Below are 18,674 nucleotides of genomic sequence, written 5' to 3'. Positions count from 1 at the left end.
GGACATGTTCAATATATATTCCAATCCCCAAGAAAGGAATATAGCATACAGGACCATTGCAAGAATTTCCCATGTAAGCAAAGTGATGCTCAAAGTATTGCAACAAAGAATACTATGCTATACTGAGCAAAAAATTCCTGATGTCCAAGCTGGATTCCGAAAAGGAAGAGGAATGAGAGATCATATTGCAAATATTTGTTGGCTACTGGAGTGCACCAAAGAATTACAGAAAAGGTCAGTCTGTGCTTTATAGCAAAGCCTTTGATTGTATGGATCATGAGAAGTTATGGATAGACCTGAAAGGAATGGGTGAGCCTCAACACAATTGTCCTGATGCATAAACTGTATAACAGACAGGCTGTTACAGTTAAGAAAGTATATGGAGAAGCAGAATGGTTTCCCGTAGATGAAGGTGTCTGACAAAGGTGCATTTTACTTCCTTCTCTCCCCATTTTTTAATTAAATGTTACAAAACTTAAAAAATACAATGCATCTGCAAGAAAAACATACAATTAAAATCATACTATCATATAACAAAACCATGAAGCCCACCAGTGGGACCACTGGACAAATGCTCTTTTAAGAAGCTCTATCTCCCTTCCAAAATTGCAAGGAATCTTGTGGAAGTTCAAATCCTTTCCCTTTTATTAGCACATACTCAATAAATGGTCCCCAGATATCATCAAAATTATTCTTATTATATAGCCTTTTCATTTTAATATCACAAATTAATTTATCATTAATAGCTATATTCTAAACATCTCTATACCTATCACTCAATTGATCATCATGTGTTACTTTCCAATTTTTTCCTATAATTAATCTTGCTGCTGTTAATAAATTTGTTATTAATTATTTAATATTCCATCTCCATTGTTTTTTGGAATTTCAACAATAATGCAATTCCAGGACTTACTTCAATATTTAAACTCAGTATTCTATTACTTTCTTTAAAAAACTATTTCCAAAATTTTATCGTATATTCACATTCCCACCACATAGGGAAATTTATGTCCACTTCCTGACCACATTGCCAACATAAGTTTGTATATTTGCTATCCATGTGATTCAATTTTACCGAGGTTAGGTACAATTTCCATACTAATTTATTAAAATTTTCCTCTATTCTTACAGACATACATTTCAATATTCCCTTATCCCAAGTATTTGTATTTTACTTCTCTATCTGGTCATTCTCAGCACAGAACATATCATAAGGAAAGCTGGCAGAAGATCAAAAGATGCATCGATAATTTAAAATACACAGATGATACCATCTTACTGGCAGAAAGCAGCAATGAATTGAAAGCCTCCCGATGAAAGTGAAGGCAGAAATTGCAAAAGCAGGACTGTAGCTGAAGATTAAGGAAAGAGAAAACATGATTGCAGAAAAACCACAATTTTAAGGCCAACATTGGAGAAACTGAATGAGCCATTGAGAAATTGAATGAGCTATTGAGTATCTTGGCTCAATCATCAATTCAAAGGACAACTGCAGGCAAGAAATTAAAATATTGAGACTTGGAAGGGCAGCACTGAAGAAACTACAGAAGATCATTAAGTGCAAGGATGTTTCCCTGGAGACCAAAGCCAAGATCATCTACTCTGTTGTATCTAATAACTATGTATGGGTTTGAAAATTGGACAGCGAAAAAAGGTAACAGGAAAAAAGGTGGTGCATTTGAAACGTGGGGCTGGAGGAGAACTTCGCAAATGGTCCATGAAAGGAAAATGAACAAGTGGGTCTTAGATCAAATCAAGCCAGAAATTTATCTGGAAACAAAAATGACAATACTGAAACTGTTGCACCTCAGATACATTGAAGCAGGCAAGGTACGTTGGGGAAAACAATAATGCTAGGGAAAGTCCAAGGCAGAAGAAGAAAAGGAGGACCAGATATAAGATGGATTGGTTCCATAAGGGAAGTCACAGCCTGAGCTTACAAGAACTGAGTGAAGATGTTAAGGGCGGATATTTGGGGCTTATTCATAAGGTTACCACAAGTCACTTAATGACACAACAACTACAACAACTCTAAGAATTTTTTTCCAGATTCAGCTTTGTTTTATACTTGGGCGGACTGCAAGAAGGAAGACAAGATATGCAAATAAATAATCATACAATTAATCAATGTGAATCTATTTTTTCCATTGCACATTGTGCATTAGTAATAGTATCTTATTAATATTAATTTGTTTCTAATATGTTGATACTTGAAAAACAATAATATTAAACTGACAAAAAAGGAGAAAAAAACAGATTCAGGAATCCATATGGGCATAATGTGTGTGCACTTGTTTAAAAAGATCAACACTCAGTTGCATCAATTTCATGTGCATTTTGGGGAGGAAAGCAAAACAACCCAAGATTCAATTTTATAAGCTTCTACAGGAAAAAAAATCATCAGGGGGAAAATTAGCAGACAAACCATGTCCATGATAGTATGTTGGCTTTATTTTTATAGTCAATATGAAAACAAGACAATGGCCCCAGCTTTGCAATATCAAAGATACATGAGGGAACATCTGCCTGTACGACAGAATCATAAATCACTACACTGAAATCCTGACACATTTTCTCTGTGATGAGAATATTTGCAAGATGAAACAACTGACAAATTGCTTAGATGGGAATATTATCTATTGCAAAATATTATCTTTAGGCATGACAGACTCTCCAAATTTTATTCATCAGCTTCAAACTATTCTTTAGGGAATGACATTACTGGCAAGCTAAATAGCATCTCTCCTTCACTTTCCCCAAACCATGATTTGAAGAATTATAGAACCTATAGGTTCTATTCTTAAGCACTTGACCAGTGAACATAGCATTCATTTCAATAGGAGGCAAACATTAGCAAGACTGTGTCTCCATTCCACTAATTGATGGATACATTCAACACACTTGATTTCATTTCATTTTCCACACTACCTCATAATAAGCATGCTCCTCAGTTTTCCCAAAGCTGGTTCCTTTTATATGCAGCATTAAGAGAGGAGGGCAGCTGAAGGAAGTCCAGATGCCATCTTCCCCATGGGCCCATCCCACGGGCCACACTGGAAGCAAATATACATTTTTTTTTAAGTTGTGGTTTTCTGCCACATTTAGGTAGCAAACTGCAGTGCATACTATGGAGCAATAAAAGGGTTAAATTTAGCTAAATTAGACCCTCTGAAGCAGCTATAGATTGCAAAATGTGCTACTGGTTTTTATAAATACATGTTTGCTGTGGCCTGCAGGTTGTCCACCCTGAACTACAACTACAAATAGCTTAGATTTCACAATATAGAATTAATAAATGCCAAGTGTCTTGCTAGAGAGTCCTCTTTCACACTGGGTAGTCACTGAACCGCTTGAGACCATGTATCAAGGGACACCTGAGCAACTGCTTCTTCATAAGAAAAAATATCTTCAAAAAGAAAATGATACCTTAAAGAAGGACTTTGGCATGCCGCTTTTGTACGCATAGTGATATTTTTATGAAAAGGAGCATTCCAGTCTCTGAAATGGTACAGTCCAAATGCAGGTGTGTTACCGCATTAACTACTGTTTATGGAATTTAGGTCTTTGTTTTTTGCACTTTGTGAACTTAGCTTGCTTTTGAGAGAGATGATTGAAAGACTATAATGTTTTCTCATATTTGGTTTAATTTCAGACAAGTGGAACATAAATGGAGGCAAACAGCATATGAAGTCTGACTGGACTGAAGATCTGCTACCATGTGTGAGATCTCCAGGGAGCAGAGTGACCGTGAACCTTGCTTCAGAGAAGATAGGTCTCTATTTGAAGCTATCTTCTGCTTGAAGGACTACTCAGGCCAAGTCCAGTTTAAAGGTTTAAAAAACAAACTCCAGAAAGAAAGAGTAGAGCCTGGAAGTTGCCTGTCCACACTTTCCACCAGGAAAGCACTCATTACTATCTTTCTCTCTGCCTGAAATTTCTATGTCTTCACACATGCACACTTCAATCCTCTCCCCTTAGCATGTGCTGGTAGAAAGGGGAGGCTAGTTGCTTTCCCCAAGCTTGGGAGGGTTTCCCATTCTGGATATTTTAGCAGGACTCCTACATCAAGAACATTCTCTAACCTTTTTCAGGGGTGTAGCCACCTTAGCATGTGTTGCAAGGTTGCAGAAATGCTCTTGGTCTTTTCCGCAGAGGGTCTCAATTGTCAGGAAAAAGGGAAGCAATGCCCAGAAGAGATCTGAATGGTTTATTTTGCGTGCAAGATTGGTCAGCAACATAGGCTCATGCCCAAAAGCTGAGCTTACAGAAAAGCAAAGGTTTAGGCATGGCCTTTTATAGTCTACAGGTTAATAATTAGCTCTGACTGCACATGTCAGAGTATTCTCCGGGATGTCATCAAGGAGAATTCATGGTTAGTATTTTCCACGTATGTATACAGACACCTGCCTGGAATTCCAAGAACAGGCTAGATTTGCACATTTGTTCCCCTTGAAAGTTGTGTTCATGCCAGGTGGCCTCACCTTAATGTCTCATATATTATGAAGCCAGGTAGTTTCAGCCAGGCGGCTTCATCTTAACATCTAGATGGTTTCTTCTAACATTTGTGGTGAGGTCAGGAGGTTTCTGCAGGCTCATTTCAGATGCATCAGCCTATCGTTCAGAGGTTCATGCCTTGTCCTACTTCTAACAGGTCTAAAGTTCATCTATGCTAGGACAGCCTACCCAAAGATCTTTGGATCTAGAATCTGGCCATCACCAGGTTTGCTGGGTCACAGAAGCAGTCCATGAATGGTTCACCCTTTGCAGTTACAGCAAAAAGAGATTGTTGTAAGCAGCCAGCATTTTCTAACAGCATCAAATACAATAAAATGTTTTGTGGCATCTTCACAATCAAATATTATCCGCAACGGTAGGTTCACTAGGTGGGAATTATAAGCAGTGAGGTCAGAGGGAAATGAAATGGAAAATTACAATGACAATTTAAATTAAAATGTGAATATATGCAAAATAAGCACAGGGGCCCTTTACAATAGCAGTGATAGGCTGAAAAAAAGAATGCAATCAACACATCTGACTTCATCTACATCTGTGGTGAGAAAAGAAACCATTGTCTCTATTCAGATGCAAATGAACATAACTGAACTTCTTGAATAGCCACTTTTATTTATTTTTAAATTATTTTGATTTTTATATACTGTCCCATTCCCAAAATCTCTGCACAGCTTACAAGAGATTGAAACCAGCAATAATTAATTTTTTGAATAAATACAAGCATAAAACTAATCTAGAGACTAATCTGTGAAGCCCTTCTGATGGGGGTTCAAATCCTTTCCCTGGCCTTCCTCATTTCCCCAGTCACTGAAAGACAATTTTCTGGCTTTTGTGCAGTTTCTTCCCATTCTAATACGTTGAACCCTCCTAAGGCTTGCCCTAAGGCTCAGTACTAGTCTACTTTTAAGCTAAGCAATCAGCCTCTCCTACACTGGAAGGTAAACCGCAAGAGTTTCTGTGAGACAGAATGAAGCCCACAGACCAAAAGAGGTTCTGTATCGGTTTCTGGATCTAGCCATTTCTGATAGCAGATTTGTGTCCACTGATTCCTTTGCACTGGCCCATTGTTCTTTGCGGAATATGCAGAAAAGTGTTGTTGACAGATTGCAAGATCGCATTACAAGATGAGTTTTTGTAGCTGTGCATTATTTGCATTGCTTAGTTCTGTCTCTAGGCCTTTACAGCTTCACAGTCCTAATTCTTTTCCATTTGATCTAAATCAAAATGGTTCCTTGAAGATAAAACTATAAACACTAACATAGCTGAGAACATCTTACGTGCAAGTGTCAAAGCTGCTCTTTCTGTTTTAATCTACAAGCTATTGCAAAGGATTTCAAAAGCAAGTAAAAGTGGTGGAACAAGCCGTGTAAAAATAGTTTGCTGTAACCAATGAAAATTATGAAATTGTGTGAGCTTTTTAACCTGGATTTAATTCTGCTGTATGGAAGTCACATCTAAATCTTCTAAAGCTTGCTTACATCATGTAAACAGGTGTAACTAGGAAGTCTCTTTCTACATGCAAATATATCAGCTTTTTCCATGTTATGAAATTATCTCTGATCATTCTAGGTTTTATTCCATGGTGCTATGCTCTTTTTTCATTTTGAGGAACTTCAAGAAGAAAATGAGGAATTAAACTTAATTCGCATAATTTTCAGTTCCAGTCTTTTTCCTTCCTCTTCAAAAATACGTGAAGCTCACACTTGGGAGCTGCACAGACTTCTACCTGAATCAGTAATTGCATGACAGCACTCCCTTCATAATTGTCCCAGACCATAGTTGGAAGCAGCCTACACAATAGCTGGATTCAGAAAAGCCAAAGTGTGTTGTTGTTGTTGTTTACTGTTGTGATCTACTGTATTGTCTGAACTAAGTTGTGGTATTAAGCGCAATAAGTCTGGACTTTTAAAAATCACAATGAGAAACACTGTTTTGTTCTAAGGTTTTTCCAAACCACCATGGCTTGTGTTATCTGAACCCAGGATCGTGGTTGCCACAGTCCTAGTACAGAGTCCCTGGAAAGATCAGGAGCTGCTGTAGCCATTCAGCCCCTGTGTGTAGACCAACGAGGAAGAAGCAGGCAGCAAAAGCAGCAAGCAGAACACCTTGGGATTGAATTTTAGGCACAATGCCTGATGGGATACATGTCAACAGCCGGAAGACTGAGTGGCAAGGAGGGAAACCACAATGAAGTAGAAACTACTGTCTCATGAGTATATCATGGTAAAAAAATGAAGCAGTAACCATGCAGGGTTGTTTGTTAGGTTGTGTGAATCCATAATGTTGGATCCATAATGTTGTAACCCCTGGTGGCTAATGGGGCAGGTTAGAAATCAAAGGACGGATGGATGCATGTCCATGCTGGATAAGGATGGATGGTGAAAGTTGAGGTCTAACACATGTTGAGAACATAAGGTTGGGGAAAAGGCTAGCCTGAAGGTTGTTGTTGTTGTGTGCTATCAAGTCACCTCCAACTTATGGAAACCCCATGAATATAAGTCCTCCAAATTTTCCTGTCCATGACAGTTCAGTTCTCCTGAGTTGGAGGCTGTGTCCTCCTTTATACGTTTAGCTTTCAATACCATCGACCATGATATCCTTCTAGATAGGCTGGCTGAGTTGGGACTGGAGGCACTGCATTGCAGTGGTTCCACTCCTACTTGGCCAGCTGATTCCAGAAGGTGGTGCTGGTGGATTATAGTTCTGCACCATGGCAGTTATGCCATGGAGTTCTGCAGTGTTCCATTTTATCCCCTATGCTGTTTAACATCTACATGAAACTGCTGGGGAAGGTCATCCAGAGGTTTGGCCTGAGGAATCATCAGTACACTGATGACTTCAAGCTGTACCTTTTCTTTATATCTATTCCAGGGGAGGCAGTGGCTGTCCTTAGCCTGTGCCTGGATGGTGTGATGGGCTGGATGAGGGTCAATAAATTGAGACTTAATCCAGATAAGATGTTGGCGGGTGTCTCAGCTTTCCAGGTAAGTGATTTTTGCCCTGTTCTGGATGGGGTTGCACTCCCCCTAAGGGAAAGGGTATGTAGTTTGGGAGTGCTCCTTGGCCCAGAGTTATCCTTGGAGTTTCGGGTGACTCCTGTGGAAAGGAGCACTTTCCACCAGCTTCAGCTGGTCCATCAACTATGTCCTTACTTGGATGAGCAGAGCTTAACAACAGTGACCCATGCTCTGGTAACTTCCCGATTGGACTATTGTAATGTGCTCTGTGTGGGGCTGCCTTTGAAGATGGTCTGGATACTACAGTTGGTCCAGAACAAGGCAACCAGGCTTTTGATGGGAACCAATGGATATGTTCGTATAACACCAGTCCTATATTGTCTGCACGGGCTACCAATTGAAGTCCAGGCCTAATTTAAGGTGCTAATGATGATACATAAAGTTTAGGGCCTGGGTTTAGGGCCTGAGTATCTGAAGGAGTGTCCCCTTCCTTATGCACCACTTATCCACTATGATCCATGTCTGAGGTCCTTCTTCAGAAGCCTTCTTTGAACAAGATCAGAAGAGTGGCTACTCAGGGAAGGGCCTTTTCTGCGGTAGCCCCCCAGCTCTGGAACTTGCTCCAGAGAGAGATGTGCCTGGTGCCGACACTTTATTCATTTTGGCACCAGGCCAAACCCTTTTTATTTTCCTGGTATTCTAAGTATTAACTGTGGTTTCAATATTGGTGTTATTGGATGTTTATGTTATAGCTTTTATGCTGGCACCATCCTGTATGTTTTGTATCACCATCCTGAGGTGTTTGTATAGGATGAGATAGAAATGTCCCAAATAAATAAATAAATATGACAGCCCCAGTTTTGTCAATTTTGCTTCTAGGGAAAAAGCAAGGGCACACTCGTTTGTCTTTCCATCAGTCCAGTGTATTTGCAAAGCTCTTCTCCAGCACCATATTTTGAATGCAACAATTTTCTGCTTGTCAGCTTTCATTAGTGTCCAGCTTTCACACCTATGCATTGTGATTGGGAATACAATAATTTGGATGATCTTGATCTTTGTCTATAGCAAAATATTCTTACACTATATCTTTTCTAGTTCCTTCATGGTGCCCTTCCAAGTCTCGGTATTCTTTGAATTTCTTGGCTACAGTCTCCCTTTGAACTGAGGGCTGAGCTGAGGTAGATGAAATTTTTCACAGTTTCCATTTCTTCCTTATTAACAGTAGCGTTCTGTAATTGTTCTGCAGGTACATAATGCAATAACCTTGGTAAAAGCAAAAGGGCTGTGGGCTTTCCCATGCTAGAAGCATTGAAGATGCAGCTGGACAGCCACCTGTTAGGAATGCTTTAATCTGGAATCCAACATTGAGCAGGGGGTTGAAGCGAGTGGTGTTACTGGCCCCCTCCAAGTCTACTGTTCTATAATTCTATGATACTGTGTCAGATAGAGCTGGTTGGTGACTGCATAGGAGAATGCCTGAGAACCTCCACAAATGCTGTCTTGAGTTCCATAATGGAAGAAAGGTGGGCAAGATATGTGATTAATAAATATGATCTTCCTTTTCATGCAGTTACATAAACAAATGTAGCTAGAACAGCAGTGTGTGACTGGGCAATTTCTCCACCTCTACTGTCGTGCCTGATTACTGAGCCACAATGCTAGTGTTAATTTGGTATCCCATTTCAAAGGTACATACACTCTGTTATATGAATGTTGCTCTTCTCTGCTTACTTCAGAAGGTTCCTTATGATCTGAAAAAGTTTCACCTTATTTTTTTGTATTCTGTTTCAAAGGGTATACAATTTCAGATTCATTACTTTTGCTGAGTGACATAAAATTGAAGGAAACTGAGTCTTTTGTGTAATTTGTGGTCATGTATGCTTTTCTTTATAAACAACTTTATCAAGAAATTTGCTGGGATGATTTGACTGGAATTCAACAACTGAAGGGTATAACTGATTCAAGAAAGAACAGAAAGGGAGGCAGAGTCATGCTGTATGTTGGAAATACAGGAGGATGTTATTAGAGGAAGCTCTTGATTAAAATAAAAGGAGCAAAGAATACGATTTGTGATGGTCAAAGTCTACCACTGACCATCCTGTCAAGGAGGAGCTAAGAATAAAACTTTTGAAAAACAAATTGTGTCAAGCCAATGTATCAAGGAGGCAAGATGGAGCAGTAATGGGGGATTCAATTTCCCTTTATCTGTTGGGATAAAATTTGTGCTGAAAAGGTCCCCTCTAAGAAATTCTGCATAACTGATAATTTCCTCTGACAGAAAGTGAGGAAAGGAACTAGATTAGAGGATCAATTATCCTTGACGTGATTCTAACAGGAATGACCACCTAGTGGATAAAGTGGAAGTTATGGGAACTCTGGAGGAAAGTAAGCATGTCATACATAAATTCTAAAGTTGAGGTGTGTGTGGAATTAAAGCACACTTAATGTAAATTAAACATTTTTATTGGAATATTTGCAAAAATTGAAATATAATCACATGTAATTCCCTCTTGTTTTACATTTAAGATAAAAACATAGAAGCACTCACAGAAGTACTGTGAAAACTGTTGACATAGTAATTAAATTTAGCAACCTAAAGAAGTGTCTGATATTCTTGCTCTCCTTTTTTCCTGGAAGGGACAGGGAATGAAAATTTAATAGGCACCCTTGGAGAAGCCCATGGGCACTATGTTAGGGACCCTTGAATATATCTATTGCCTCAAATATATTCTCACCTGAAAAACATTAATTACAATTTTGAAACTTCCATTGTATTTGTAATTGACATCCATTTATTGTTATTAATGAACTAATGTAATAGGTAAGAATGCTGTAGAAAAATAAAGCACTGGAAAGGTTTTTGGAAAATTTTCCACTTCACATCACAGTTTAAGAGTTTGCATTTAATGGAAAATACCAAGTTAGGAACTAAAGAAATGCCACACAGTGAACACAAAAAATGTCAGGATTAATGTATTCCAAAGGTTTATAGCATAACTGGCTGGGTTCTTTCATGGAGGAGGATTAACTGGCGTTCAAATTCTGGGCTGTAAGACCCTGTGTGCAGCTCCAACATTTACTGTACCAAATTATACAGATCCCCTACTGTTGTTTAGCTACTTGTCAGGGTCTTTAAGTTTTACCTTATTTTGCATATCTTGACTGTACAACTTCCCAAGTATTTAACATTTTAAGTCAAAAACTATGTGACCTGCTACTTCTTGCTCATCTCATGACTTTTGGATTTGACTTCCAGTTTATTAGATACTGAAGGAATTAAGTGAAAACAAGAAATTCGGTGCTTTTACAAATATTTTGATTTGAGAGAATGAATTCACACCTGACATCTAGTGTTGGGAGAAAGGCGGGGGAGGGGGGAACTACGTGCTAAAAAGATCTGAGGCTCAGGCCCACTGGACGAAATAAATAAATATATTTGAATATGCTCTAAAGCTGTGTGTATGCATGTTTGCATGTGTGTGCATGCATGGGTATATGTGTGGGTGGGATATATGTCTTTTAAGGCCCCTGTCTCCTAAGGTCATCCTTACAAGAGACCCAAGCATTTGACCTTAGTGGGGAAAAATCAAGCAAAATGGTGGCTAGAGATGAAGCAGGTGTGTGCCAAAATTAAGCCAGTGGATCAGATGCAACAGAGATCTCGGGCCCCAGGATGATTTCTGCAAGTGGACATGGACAACTTGGGTGGTGAGACAGATGGTCTCCCAGAGATTCAGGGCTCCAAATGAAAAATTTGGGGCTCCAGCTCTAGTAGGCCACCTCCTAACCTCTTCCGAAGAAAAGTACTTCTTGCACACTCCAGCACAGGAAAAATTCTCATTCCCCAGAAACTATTCTATTTTTAATTAGAATATTGCTGTAGTGAAGCCTTTATCAACCTACACCAACTATTGGCAATATCTACTGCCAGTAACATTTTACTGATACAAGGTACAATGCTGGGCAGGTGGCAAACCAGTAAGAACCAGAAAGGAAGAATCCTAGAAGACTTTATAAAACCAGTGATCAGCAACAACACCATTGCTCATATTATTCAATACACCTAAACGGAACTGTGAGAATTAAGTGTTGTTGTAGAAGAAAGGCATGGACTGGTAAAGTGTCTGCATGTAAAATGGAAGCAATATAAAATGTGTCAATGAAGAAAAGTGTACGTATATTTAAGGCTATGGTCACAGCCTCTAATAGCACTTTGCTAACCTTTTCATTAAGTGTGATGTGTAGAAATGGCCTTCAGTGTTCTTGACAGCTTCCTGAACCCTGGAGGGAATCTACACTAGAACCTCTTCTGTCAATCACAGAGCAGTGTCCCAGTGGTATTTCTCCAAAACACATCTGCCAGTGTTGGAGCACATAGTAATGAATACAGCGCAGTTTCCACTGCATTGAAAACAGGATCTTTTGTCATACAAGAATGCAATTGTGGGAGAACAAAGAAAAGTAGGAAAGGAGATATGTGCAGAGAAATAGCCCTTTCAATCTTCCCCCTCCCATCTATTAACAATGTGCAAAAGCATGAATAGCAGAGATTTAAAAATTCAAATACAAAAGTCCTTCTCCTGCCCCCTTACAAGCAATCAGGAAAAGGGGGGGGGGGGGAGAAGGGGAAGGCTGTGGTGTTGCTTGAAGCCATTCTTCCACTTCCCATGGGGTGAAACCAGCAGCATCATGGGCCCTTTTCCCTGCCACCAAAAAAAATTCTCAAAAGCAAGTGCAGACTGACTGTCCAGATACTGAAGCTGAAATACTTTGACCATCTAATGAGAAGGAAGAACTTGTTGGAAAGACCCTGACGCATTGAAGGCAAAAAGAGAAGGGGGTGGCAGAGGATGAAGTGGCTGGAAGGAGTCACTGGTGCAGTGGGCATGGGGTTGGGTGGACTCCAGGGGATAGTGGAGGACAGGAGAGCCTGGCATGCTGTGGTTCATGAGGTCATGGAGAGTCGGACACAACTTTGCAACTGAACAGCAAGAACATGATTTACTTCTGAACTACATTTGTTGTACCTGACTCCCCAGGATCCTGACATAATAGAGATACCTATCAGCTTTCTCAGGGCATTCAGGATAGGCATGACTCCTCTAGGCTCCAGATAGGCATGACACGGCCAAACACTAGAATAATCAGCTGTCTCAGGGTATGCATGATAGGCTTAGCTCTCCTAAGCTCTAGCCCATTCAAATGTCTAGTAACTGCCTCAGAGAATTCCCTCAGAAAATGGAAAAAGCTCACCAAAGAACGTAATGGGCAAAGATTGCTTAGAAGGTGTAAATTAAAAGATAAAACTTACTGCTAACCAAATCTGCTTCTGTATATCACTTGCTCAACTGCTTATGTGATTCTGTAACTCCCCATTGTTGCCATTGTTCTCATTCTTGTCAAAAACTGATTGTATTGTTCCCCATTTGCCGAAAGCGGATTGTGAAGGTATAAAGATCTCCTTCCAACTCTGTTCAAGCACCGCATTCCTCTATGAATGTGGTCCCTGCTGCAGGAATAAATCTCCTCTTTACTTTACCATCCGGTCTCTGGCCTCATCTGTAACACCGCGGGTACAACACATTGAGAACTTCTCTCCCTGCTTCCCTTTAATCAGCTTTAGGTAGACAATATTGAGGGTGTTGGTGTAACAGGCTTCTTCCCTGATCACTTTCTGAGGTGGGTAGGGGATGAGAGACAAGTCTGCAGTCTGCTGCAGAAAGCACTTGTTCAGACCAGAGTGAAAGGTGAGAAAAAGACTGGTGGGTGACTCTACTGAAGAAACACATAGTAGGAAGAATTACTAACACAGTTGCTAAAAGTCTTCATTGCTGTTGTGCTCTGAATAATTAGGTGCATTTAAGCCCACTGATCTCAGTCAAGCCAGAGTAAAGTCTAGCCAAAATTTGTTGTATTCGCCACAAAAGAAACACCCTACAGATTTTTCAACTAGCTTCCTTTCCCTGAAGCAGTTGCATTGAGCTCTTATATTTTCGGGGTTTTTTTAGATTTTTGCACAGATGAAAATGTAAATATCACAATTCACAGTCAGTTGGCCGCTGGTCATTCTAACTTGCCAGATTAAAACATGTCCTTACCTCTAGCATGTTAGCAAAGGCTGAGCATAGATCAGCATGAAGAAATTCTTTTCTCCAAGACACAGCATACCTTTACTAAAATGCTACTCTAGAGAACAGCGATTTGCTTATCAAAGAGTATGATCCCAGCTGATGCACAGGTTGAAAAAGTCTTTGATTGGGTAACAACAGCTCCAGTCATTCATATGGATACATAGGAGTGGGAACCCAGAGAATGAGGAATGCCAGGGCTGGCCAAACCAAAGCTTTGCCATGATTGCCACAAAACGGCTGAAACTGACTAGACTGGGATATCAAACTGTTCAGAAAACAAGGTTGCCAGTCCAGTTTCCTAATTCTTGCTAAGTTTTCATACACAGATGTCCATCTGCTCTGAATATCTATATTGGTGTTTTCAATCTTTTTACGGCTGGGGAACAGCAAAAATAGGAACATTTTGGAAGACCACTGAGGCAGAAATAAAAAGCATAATATACATAATATAGTATTTTGTGTGTTAGTTTTTAAATATAATACCAAAAATGATAATTCTCTAAAGTAATCAGAAACCAAGCAATAAAAATGCTAAGAAAAGAATAAAACATTGACATTAAATGTAATCAAATACAACTGAAATTTTTAGAGAGCAATATTTAATTCAAATAAGGCTAATGTGAAATCTGCTGTTGCTTCTTTTCAGGAATACTTGATAGCCATGGCTGCAGCGTTGTTTCCGAGAAACGAAGAGATGGGTATTCTTTTTCCAGTGATATCCCAAACTGTGACAATGTTTGTGTTTTAGGTCTGGACACCAGAGTGACATCTTTCCCACCTCCTGCTAGGATCAGCTCGGTTCCCCTGGTGACAGCAGCGCGAGCGGGAAAAGCGGGCTGCTGAGCACGAGTTGCTGCCCTTACGTGCGGCTCTGAGTAGTCTGGCCCAGCTCTGCAGCTCCTCCACAAGACGTGACGGCCCTCTGAACGGCTCTGCCCTTCGTGCGGAGCAGCACAAGCTCTGTCCCTCCTCTTGCTACGACCAGCTCAGTTCTCCTGGTGATGGCAGCAGCACTGAGCGAGTGGAAGGGTGGCCGAGTGCGAGTTGCTGCCCTTATCTGCAGCCCGCAGATTGCTGCCACCACGCCCGCCACCTCAGCGTGCCGTGCAGGTGAACCCAAGTGGCCTGGCTCTCGTCTTCTGCCGCTTGTGCAGGAGAGCGGTGCAGCCATCTCCCAGTGTTCCGGTGCGCCAGGGCATCCTGCTGTTGGAATGCTGGGCTTGCACGCTCTGTGGCGTGTGTCTAGCTGCAAGGCTGACTGTGGGGCGGCATGCTCTTACTGCAAGACCCATCTGCCTCTCTGCGGCTCCTCCGCAATGCTTGGCTCTGCCGGGCACTGTGCTCCCCACCCCCCAGGGCTTCCTCATCAGGGCTTTTTCCCCAGACAAGCAGGAAATCTCCTGAGGATCAGCACCAGTCCACGGATGGTGGTGGAAAACCACTGATCTTTGAAAACCACTGATCTATGTGACTAAAACAGTTTAAAAGAATTTGTGTGTAAATTTAAGTTCTTAGTAGTAACTTTCAGGCTATCTACATGCAAGTATCCTGCATGACTGAATAAACTGTAATTTCTCTTGATCGTACAGCCCCAGTGGGTCTGCTTTTTCTGGGCTTTGACAGGTATTACACAGTATGTACACAACAGGATATTGATGGTGCTACAGTTGTCCTAATAAAAGTTTTAGTTTTATATTTTGAATTAAAGAAATCTTTGCCTCCGTTCCTATACCCCTCAAACGTCCAGGGTTTTCCCATTCAGGCTATGGGAATGAAGATGAAGCCTCAGGATATGTACAGAAGTCATCAGCTGGCTAATCAAATGCACAGGAGGCAGGGGGAAGTTATAATGTAACTAACTCAAATCCACAAAAAGTATCAACTCACTAATTGCCTGGTATGAGGAGTAGGCTGTTAGCAACCCTATCTTGCTAACAGTATCTAGCTTTGTAAATAGCTGCCAGCTGCTTCTCCACTTGCTATCTAAATTACTAAATTACTAAATTACTATCTTTGCTTTATGGAATTTCTTACCTCAGACTGTAAAAGCAAACAGTGAAACTTGTTAAATTTTTAAAATCTTGACTGTTTTATTTTTTTATCTGTCACTCATAGACTGATGAGTCATAATATTTTCTGGATGTTTCCCTGATGATTTCTCAATGTTTCTGTATTGTCCTGATGCATTTCTGTATCGTTCTCATATGTCATCCTTTCAAAGTCTCATTTCCCTGCCTGCAATGCATGCATGACACCAACTCCATGAAACCCTCTGTATATGCTCTGTTTCTTTGTAGTTGGTTTTAAACTGGCTACCCTGCAGCACTCTTGTAATTAGGAATACCTGTTTGCTGGTAATAAACTGTTGAATGTTTGGCAGTACTTTCCCTTTGGATCCAGATATTCATTCTTTGCACATCTGAAATCCCGACAATGGCATCCAATACAAAACTCTAGGTTATCCCAGTTGTCAGACTTGTACACACAAAGCAATATCCGTGGAAATACCAAGCTCAGTGGGTCATCACAAACAAATTCGTATGTGGCTGAGCTCCCAGCTTGAGTGGTGATCCTCGTGAGTCCAGCCAGAATCTTGTAAGTAGCTAAGTATATCTTTTGTTATTTGACAAATCAGTTAAAAAGTGCAGATTGTAATCAGTTTACTAAACAAAAAGATAGGCACAGAGACCTTAGAACAGTCATGCAGGAACAGAAAAAATGCACTTTCTTAATTATTCAAACAATTATAATTCATTGCATCTTTTCTAATATTCAGTAGCACAATAACATTTAGATTATTTGTTTTTGGAGTAGTATTAAAGCATCCTATAATTAAATATATTTTGGTTCTAATACAATGGATGCTTTAAAATATTTGACCATTGCGGACAATATGAGTCTTGTCAACTGACTAGATCTTTTCTGATCAGCCAAATGCCCAACCATAACACAATTTTGCTGACCATTCTAAAATGAAATGTTTCACACACTTTCTTTTAATTGACTGTCCATTAGTCTGCACATGTGTTAGTTAATTTTTAGTAAGACAATAGCAACTCTCCAACACAATCACCTTTTGTTGTGGTCAGTGCCTGACTGGCAAATTGTCAGTACAGTTGTCTGGAGGTGACATTTTCTTCATACTGGCAACCACCTTGCAATTCATGTATAATACAAAACCATTTTTAATAAAGTGCAAACATCCTTGTTAGAACCATTCAAACATAAAACAAATAATTAATATGAATATTTTCTCAAATACTATGGAATAAATCTAACATTATGGCAAAGACCTTTTTATTTAAGCAACATTTTAAATGTTAATACTACTGAATTTTATCTGGCCAGGGTGGCTTATTTTATATTGTGTGTATATTGTATTTTAAATTATTATTACTATTCTATATGTATATTTTAATTTATGTGGTTTTATTTATTGTTGTAAGCCGCCCCGAGGCTTCGGTGAATGGGGCAGCATAAAAATGTTTTAATAAATAAATAAATAAACAAAGCAATAATACTGTTTTTTCCAGCAGCCCTCTGTTCCACCTGAACATCTGCTTTGGAGGGTTCCTTGAGCACAGGTTTTGTGGTGCCCAGGAGCAAATTATGACCAAGTGAGATCACCCACCACCTGAGGAGTGGGGCAATGAACATGATTAAGCTAAATAACATACTTTTAATGTATGCACATGGTGAGATGAGCATGCTGGGACCCATGAAGGCTCCCTTCATACACTCATTTATAAAATACCGTTTGGGAGCAGACATCTGGACTTTTAGACGTGTATGGATGCTATTTTTTAAATACACTTTTAAAACTATGTGTTTCTTTACTTAGTCTAGAATGTTTTTATTCTACAGCTTAGCCAAAATGTCCCCTGAAGACGCTTACACAAGATCACCAAAAGAAGGCAGTCCCCAGCCGCAGGTCTGCAACCTAAAAAGACATTCCATGAAAGAAAAAAGGAATAGGGAAGGTTAAGGAAAAGATTGCAGGGGCAATCCTAGGGGCAAATGTGTCAGACAAAGATGTATTTTATCTCCCTACCTGTTCAGTCTGTATGCAAAACGTATCATAAGGAAAGATGGATTAGAATCAGGGAAAGGAGTGAAAAAATAATTAATTTCAGATATACAGATGATACCATACTTCTGCCAGAAAGCAGCAATGACTTAAAATGATGTCTCCTAAAACTGAAAGAAAAAACACAATCAGGACTACAGTTAATTATTGAGAAAACAATCCACAGAAGAATTGCTGAACTTTACTATTAATAATGAAGAAAAATTGTGGCTAAACAGTTAAAGAAACCTGAGTCATGGAAGAGCAGCAATGAAGGAACTAGAAAAGATCATCAGGTGCAAGGATATTTTACTGGAGACCATGATCAAGATGGAGGAGGTGGAGAACAACACAGAGGTGCCCAGCAATTCTGTGAATGGGGTTATCCTGGATTAATTTGTATTTGTAAGTCCTGATGATGTTGAGAGGCTGCCTAGTCTGGTGAGAAAAACCTCCTGCCCTTTCAGCCCATGTCCATCTTGGCTGGTAGTCCAGGAGGAGACATTGAGGGAGGTGTCCTGCCATATGCCTCCTTCAGGGAGGGTAGGATTTCTGGATGCCTCAGGGCATTGTATCCCCCTCCTCAAGAAACCTAATCTGGATCCCCTGGACCTTAACAACTTTCTAATGAATCATCTTTATTGACTGAGTGAGTTGGGTGATTGAGAAGACACTGTCTCTCCAGCTCCCAGCAGTCCTGAGTGATGCTGACTCTCACACTGGCTTCAGCGTGGAATAGGGTATAGAAACTGTTTTGGTCACTTTATATAGATGACTCAGAATTGACAGGGGGAGCATATCCCTGTTGATTCTGTTGGATCTCTCATTAGGTTTTGATACCATCGACGACAGAATCCTTCTAGGTCATTTGAGGGAGTTGGGAATTGGAGGCATTATCTTGCAATAGTTCTGTTCCTACCTCTTGGGTTGGTTCCAGATGGTGATGCTTGGACATTATGGCTCCTCCAAGGAGCTGACTTTTGGAGTCCCACAGGGCTCCAGTTT

The sequence above is a fragment of the Varanus komodoensis genome, unplaced genomic scaffold (assembly GCF_004798865.1).
Source record: "Varanus komodoensis strain SLA01 unplaced genomic scaffold, ASM479886v1 scaffold39, whole genome shotgun sequence".
Lineage (NCBI taxonomy): Eukaryota > Metazoa > Chordata > Lepidosauria > Squamata > Varanidae > Varanus > Varanus komodoensis.
The sequence above is the reverse complement of the archived record's forward strand: the minus strand, read 5'-3'. Positions refer to the sequence as shown.